Genomic DNA, 8,294 nt, shown 5'->3' on the forward strand with positions numbered 1-8,294 from the left:
TGTAACTAATGCATAAAAAATGGGTAAAAAGGGGTATGATCAATGTGTTACTTGCCTTGCTGATGATCCGCAAAACCTAGAGACTCGTAGTAGCATGTCTCCGCACTCCGGGAATTCTATCACAACCAAACAATAGCATACATAAGCAATCAAGCATAGATGCAAGGGCAAAACTCAAATAAGAAGATCCAAATCTGAAATTTCAACTGAAGAGATTCGATTTTCAAAAAGAATCGATCAAATCGGAGCTACGGAACTGAAACTACGATCAAAAGAACTTCGAATTCAAATCTGCTTGAAACCAAATTTTAAATTGTCAAAATCATGTTAAAGTTAATTAACTGGGAAGAGGGGCTCGAGACGAAGATTTTGGCGTTTGTTTCACTGGATTTGGACGAACGGTTAAAAAGTTGTGAGGGTTTGAAGATTAGGGGCTAATCTGCGATAAAAATAATCGCGGATAGGTCCTTAGCTGAAAATAAAAGATAAAGAAAAAGACTACGGTGTGAACGTTCATTAACAGAGACAAACGGGCGAAAAGTGTTCGTTAAAACAAACTAATGAGCGAACGTTCGATAAATAACCTAAACCGAGAAAACCGAAGAGAAATCGAACCGATCTAAAAAAACTGATCTAGTGTTTTTTTAAAATGGCGGTGGCTAGGCGGTTTTTTTACCGGTTCTCGGAAAAAAACCGGCAACGGCGGCGGCGGCGGGATCCGGCGGCGGCACGGGTCAACGGGGCGGCGGGGCAAGGCGGCGGCGCTCCGCGGCGGTGACGGGAGGCGAGGCGGTGGTGCGATGCGGCGGGGGCAGCAGGCAGCGCGGGGCGGCGGCTGTGGCGGCGGTGGTTGCGGCGGCGGGGCGGAATGAGGGCAGAGGAGGGCGGGGCGATGACATTTATAGTGGGGGCGGCGATTGAGTTGGGGAGGGGCCGACCCGAGGTGGAGTCCGGCTCGGACTCTGCCTCGGCGATCGTGCCGGCGACGGCGCGGCGCGAGGGAGGTGGTGGCGCGAGCGGGCCGGCTGGGCCTCGGCCCAGTTCGGTCCGGGTGTCTTTTTTTAAAAACAATTCCGCCGAAAGGAAAAATCCTAAAAAAATATGAAAAAATTCTAAAATGCCAAAAACAATTTTCACCGTCTAAATAAAATATTTAGAACATGGTGAACATTTTCTTGGCCTAAAATGCAATTTTGAGAAATGCATATGTTTTTCTAATTCAAATAAAATAACAAAAAAATCTTTATTTGATTTTAAATATTTTTCCTCCAATATTTCTTTTATTTTGGAGAAGTCATATTATCTCCTCTCTTAAATTTTGTATTGGAAATATTTTCGGAGAGAAAAATAATTAAAACCAAATTGATCCTCTTTTCAATATTTGAGAAAAAATCAAATATGAAAATATATGAAATCCCCAACTCTCTCCGTGGGTCCTTGAGTTGCTTAGAATTTCTAGGATCAAAACCAAATTGCAAACAATATGATATGCAAATGATGACCTATGTATAACATTCCAAATTGAAAATTTGGGATGTTACAAACCTACCCCCTTAAGGTGAATCTCACCCTCGAGATTCGGGTTGGATAGAGAATAGGTGTGGGTGGTCTTTCCGTAGGTCTTCCTCTCGTTCCCAGGTGGGTTCATCCTCGGTATGGTGGCTCCACTAAACATTGCAAAACTTGATAACCTTGCTCCGGGTAACTCGGCTTGCAAACTCGAGAATCTTGACTGGTTTCTCCTCGTAGGTCAGATCACTATCCAACTGAATTGCCTCCAGGGGCACTGTATCTCTCAGAGGAATATCGGCCATATTAGCATGACACTTCTTCAACTGGGAAACTTCAAACACATCATGAACTCTTGACAGTCCTTTGGGTAACTCCAACTTGTAGGCCACTTCTCCCATACATTCCAAAACTCGGTATGGTACTACAAATCTTGGGGCTAACTTTCGTTAACTCCGCGCAAAGGTGACACACGAAGATATGCTCTATCTCCGATTTCATAGACTACCTCCTTGCATTTTGAATCTGCATAACTCTTCTGCCTTGGCTGAGCTACCTTCAGTCTGTCTCGAATCAACTTAACCTTCTCTTCAGACTCTTTGATCAAATTTGGTCGAAACAACTGACGGTCTCCAACTTCATCCCACATCAACGGTGTTCTGCATCTCCTTCCATATAAAGCTTCGAAAGGTGCCATCTTCAAACTGGCTTGGTAGCTGTTGTTGTATGAGAACTCCGCGTAAGGTAAATTATCATCCTAACTATATCCATAATCTAGCGCACAAACTCTCAACATGTCCTCCAGAATCTGATTGACTCTCTCGGTCTGCCATCTGTTTATGGATGAAAGGCAGTACTAAACTCTAGCCTGGTATCCAAGGTCTGGCGCAGCTGATTCCAAAACTTTGAAGTAAACTGGGTTCCTCTATCAGATACAATGGTCCTCAGAACTCCATGCAGACATACGATCCTAGTCATATATATCTTGGCCAACTTCGCACTTGTATAGGTGGTTTTCACTGGGATAAAGTGAGCCACTTTGGTCAAGCGATCCACTACTACCCAAATTGAATCATATCCTGATCGGGTCCTAGGAAATCTGGTGATGAAATCCATGCCAAGCTTATCCCACTTCCATTCGGGTATCGGCATAGGCTGTAGTAATCCTGCTGGCTTTTGATGTTCTACCTTCACTCTCTGGCATACATCACATACAGCTACATACTCGGCAATATCCTTCTTCATACCAGTCCACCAGAAACGCTCCTTCAAATCCAAATACATCTTGGTGTTTTTGGGGTGTATCGAGTATGGTGAGTCATGAGCTTTCCGAAGTATGAACTTCCTGGTCTCTGCATTATTGGGTACATAAACACGGTCCTCAAACCACAAGGTGTCGTGCTCATCTTTTCACGAAAGCCTTTGGCTTTTCCTTTTCTCATCCTCTCCTTTATCTCAGCCATTTCCTTATCATCCTTCTGAGCTTCAATCTTTCCCGATAATGTTGACTGAACTTCCAATGTTGCAACAAAACCTTTGGGGACTATCTCCAATCATAGCTCCCTGAGATCTTCGGCCAACTCCTTTGGTAATCCTCCGCTTACGAGGGTATTGGCGTAACTCTTCCGGCTCAAAGCGTCTGCTACGACATTGGCCTTGCCTGGATGATAGTGCAACTTCGTATCATAATCCTTTATAAGCTCCAACCATCTCCTTTGCCTGAGATGCAACTCCTTCTGCATGAAAATGTACTTCAAACTCTTATAATCCGTGTACACATCATAACGATTTCCAATAAGAAATTGTCTCCAGGTCTTGAGTGCATGCACTACAGATGCTAACTCCAAATCATGCGTGGCATAATTCAACTCATGCGGTCGAAGCTGACGTGAGGCATATGAAACAACTCTTCCATCCTGCATAAGTAAACCTCCAAGTCCTAAGGGAGAAGCGTCGCAATACACTTGGAAATCTTTGCGTATATCCAGCAGAATCAACACTGGGGTTGTAACCAAACGTTTCTTCAACTCTTGAAAACTTGCCTCACATTCTTCTGTCCATTTAAACTTAGTTTCTTTCTTCAGCAACTCCCTCATGGGCTTTGCAATCTTAGAAAAATTCTCAATGAATCTCCGGTAATATCCTGTGAGTCCCAGAAAACTGCGGATCTCTCCAACTAAGGTGGGTGCCAACCACTCAGTGACGGACTGAACCTTGGTATGATCTACAGCTATACCTTCTCCTAATATAACATGGACAAGAAATCCAACTTCCTTTAACCAAAACTCACACTTGCTGAACTTGGCATACAACTGATGTTCCCTGAGCTTCTCAAGAACTAGACGCAAATGCTCCTTGTGCTCCTCTTCATTCTTTGAGTATACCAAGATATCATCAATGAATACCACAACAAACTTATCCAAGAACTCCATGAATACCTTATTCATCATCCTCATGAAGTAGGCAGGGGCATTAGTCAATCCAAATGACATAACCGTGTACACGTATAACCTGTACCTTGTGGTGAAGGCTGTCTTAGGTATATCCTATTCTCGGATCTTCAACTGGTGGTATCCTGATCATAGATCGATCTTGGAGAATACTTTAGCTCCTTGCAACTGATCAAACAAATCATTGATCATTGGCAGTGGGTACTTGTTCTTGATCGTCACTTCATTCAGTGCACGATAATCAACAACCATTCTCAAAGATCCATCCTTCTTCTCAACCAAAAGTACTAGTGCTCCCCACGGCGACGAACTTCGTCGAATGTAACCTTTCTCCAATAACTCCTTAATCTGTTTCTTAATTTCTTCCACATCATTTGCGGGCATCCGGTATGGTCTCTTTGATATCAGTCCGGTGCCTGGCAACAGCTCGATCAAAAACTCAATGTCTCGATCCGGCGGCATTCCTGGTAGCTCCTCTGGAAATACATCAGGGTAATCCTTCACTAAAGGTACTTCTTCCTGAACAACTCCTGAGAGGGAATTTACTTGGGTTCTCCTTGGCGCATGCCTAGATACATACTTAATCCTTTTTCCCTCCGGGGTGGTGAGCAGAATTGACTTACTGGCGCAATCGATGTTTCCTCCATACATCGATAGCCAATCCATTCCTAGTATCACATCAAATCCTTGTGACTCCAAAATTATTAAGTCTGAGGGGAAACCATGCCTAACTATGGTCAATGGCATCTGAAAACATCCTTGGCTTGCCATATACTCAGCTCCTGGCGAGCTTACTAACATAGGTGTCCTAAGAACTTTAGTGGGCAATTTATACTTATCCACAAATCCCCTTGAAATGTATGAATGCGATGCACCAGTATCAAAAAGAATGATTGCAGTAAATGACTTAACCAAAAACTTACCTATAACTGCATCCGGCTGCTCTTCAACCTCCTCCACGTTAATGTGGTTCACTTGTCCCCTATTGAAAGGGTTGGGCTTCTTCCCAGAGCTTCCATTGCCATTTCCATTCTTTGCTTCCGGGCACTCATTGGCATAGTGTCCAGTCTTCCCGCACTTGAAACAATTAATGTGACTTTGGTCCTTCTTGGCGGGTGTGGCTAGGTTAGAGCGGTTCTGGTTGTTGCCTACTCCATTCCCATTTCCATTCGTGGGGCCACTGTGGTTATGCGAACTTCCTCCATTGTGGGTATGGCCTCCATGGTTATGGGTATATCCTCCCGAGTTCGGGGAGAAACGAGGCTTTTGCTGAGCTCCTGAATTGTACTTCCCTTGTCCATACTTCCTTTTGCAGCTCTCAATCTGCTGCTGCTTCCCTTCAATCATAAGAGTCTTGTCTACCAACTCATGGTAGTTGTTAAATGTTGCCACCATTAACTGCATACTGATCTCATCATTCAGCCCTTCCATAAACTTCTCCTGCTTAGCGGCATCTGTGGCCACATCATATGGGGCGTAGCGGGCTAACTTACTAAACTCATCCATGTACTTCCCCACAATACGGTTTCCCTGGTGTAAGTTGCGAAACTCATGATTATTCATGCTCATAGCTCCAGTTGAGACATGTGCAGTGCGGAATGCTTGCAGAAACTGCTCCTAAGTGACATTAGCTATAGGGAAAGTGGTTGTGTAATTCTCCCACCATGAGGCTGCAGGTCCATCCAATTGATGTGCGGCAAAATGCACTTTCTCAGCGTCTGTGCAACCTGCGGTGGTCAACTCCCTTCCAATCCTTCGTAGCCAGTCATTAGTAACTATTGCCTCAGTGCTACTGGAAAACGCCGGCGGCTGTAACCTCAGAAACCGGGCTAAGTTGTCAACAGGAGGAGGTGGTGGTGGGTTGTTGTTGTTGTTGCCTTGGTTCTGGACTAGCAACTGCATCAGGGTATTCTCCTGTTTGATCAACTGAGTGAGCTCCGGTGGGAAGGAAAATTCGGGGTCACGTCTCGGAGGCATCTGATGGGTCTAGAGGGGAGAGATTAGAATAGAATGAGGTCTAGGAGAAAATCACTACCAATATGCACATGAGACAAACACAATCATATCGCACCAAATCAATTCAAGCAAGGGCATACAATCGATCTAACTATCGTTAGAGTGCTCGGACTACTACTATATACATAGGGGGAATGCTACTAATAATATGGTGGTCGACTAGAAATTTTGATCGGTGGAAGACTCCGTGATATCCGCTCCAGCTTCATCTTCATAATCATCATCACTACTATCAGGCTTGGAGTCGGTGTCGTCGATGATGGTGTAGTCTTTGGGATGGTCGTCATCTTCTGCTTGCGCGAGGTCTCCCATGAATACTCCTAGCTTCCTTGTCAGGTCGTCATTCTTCTCCACTAGTATTGTGATTTCCTCCTCGCATCCATCGCGTGTAGACTTGAGTTATTCTTCAAGCTCCATGTTCCTAGTCATCAACTTCTTCAGATCTATCATGCTTGCACACATCTGGTTCTCCTGGCGGCGAATGTGCAGGTTTAACTCCTGGATGAAGGCTGCAATGGACCTATCCCTCCTGGTGCTAATCATCTCCCATTGCTCATCTCGGCGCCCACATATCTGGTAGATGGTGTCCTTAAGATCCTTGTGATAAACTTCGCCGATGCGTCCTATGGCGATGTGGGCTGCCACGCTCTTTCCTAGACTCCAGGTTGGTGCATCAAAGGAAAAGTCTATGTGTTCAGTAACTGGCGTGAATGTCCTTCCTAGAACTTGAACTCGAATCATCCAACATTCCTCTTCTAGTAAAGTGGTGGTGTAGGTCCCGATGAAGCTTGATATTCCGATGTTCAGGTTCCTAGTGACTTCCTTCAAGTGTCGCCCAAAAGGTGTGTCTTCATCCGGTTGTGCAAACTTATTCCTTGAGTCCGCCGTCCTATAGAGTGGAAACTAGAGAGGAGTCAGAAATGAGAAGAGAAGAGTGACATATGGTTCATCTTAGTGGTCGTGTCCTACAATCAGCGTGTGCTCTGATACCATCTCGTAGCGATCCGACATCAGGCGGTCAAATCTCTGTGTATAAGTGTCATCCCTGGATCGGTAATGCTGATACACACAGTACCTCGAAGGATTTATAACAGAGTTCAATCACACACTTATTAAATCAAATGTCTCAAAAGAGAACTTATTACAATAAATATGTCTTAAGGCCATCTAAATATGATAACAGTGGAAGACTTGGAAGATAAAGTGAGTCCATCAACTCCAACGGCATAGCTGAGTGCACGACAATGACCTAGCGCACCTTACTCTTCGTCTGAAAAGTCTGCAACATGATATGTTGCAGCCCGAAATGGGTCATCACATGGAACATGCTGGCAAGATAACACAATAGATCAAAAGAACAAGTAAAGCTATCACTACATGCATATATGGCTGGTGGAGGCTCTATGGTTATAATGTTTTGCGAAAAGCCATTTTTCCCTACAACAAAGGAATATATTTTATTTAACTATCATCGTAGTTGATAAACATTGAGAATGGTAAATCCCCATCTCAATTCCAATTAAACAAATAATTAATAACCCAACAAAATTAATTTAGAGTGATGAGATCAACATGATAATTCAAGAACCAGATACTCAAGATGTCCATAACCGGGGACACGGCTAACCATGATTAGTTTGTACACTCTGCGGAGGTTTGCGTACTTTTCCCCACAAGACTCGATCTCCTCCGTTGGATTTCCTGCACTACATGGTGTTTGAGAAACAGATGACCCAGACACAGTCTTTCAGAAAAATTAACTCTTTACTCTGGGTGGACAGTTACACCTACTTTCCCCTACATCTGCTAGCCCACCACTAAAAGAGGTCATGCAACATACTCAACTATGCTTGAGCCCGTAATAGCTTGTGGCTGCACAAGGAAGTTTCTAGCATGAATAATCTTATGATCTCTTTGAGCCTGGGTGGCGAACCAAAAGGACAGCAGTGGTATATCCCCAGGTGCCCGCAACCAATCCACCGAAATGTGTGTTTATGTAGCTACCTTAAGTTAACCATTAATTAACAATCTCATATCTGTCATGGATACACTCAAACCCAATCCACGTCTACGAGCATAGCATGGCAATATAAGCATCGCGTAGAAGTAACTCCCAAGGGTTCGATAATAAAAAGGGCAATAGGTTCTACCTCATCATCTACTTCCCAAACCCACATGTTAAGAGATCCTACTCATGCAATGTTTGAGGATTGTAACTAATGCATAAAAAATGGGTAATAAAGGGGTATGATCAATGTGTTACTTGCCTTGCTAATGATCCGCAAAACCTAGAGACTCGTAGTAGCACGCTACGCACTC

This window comes from Triticum aestivum, chromosome 6A (assembly GCF_018294505.1).
Source record: "Triticum aestivum cultivar Chinese Spring chromosome 6A, IWGSC CS RefSeq v2.1, whole genome shotgun sequence".
In the NCBI taxonomy this organism is placed as follows: domain Eukaryota; kingdom Viridiplantae; phylum Streptophyta; class Magnoliopsida; order Poales; family Poaceae; genus Triticum; species Triticum aestivum.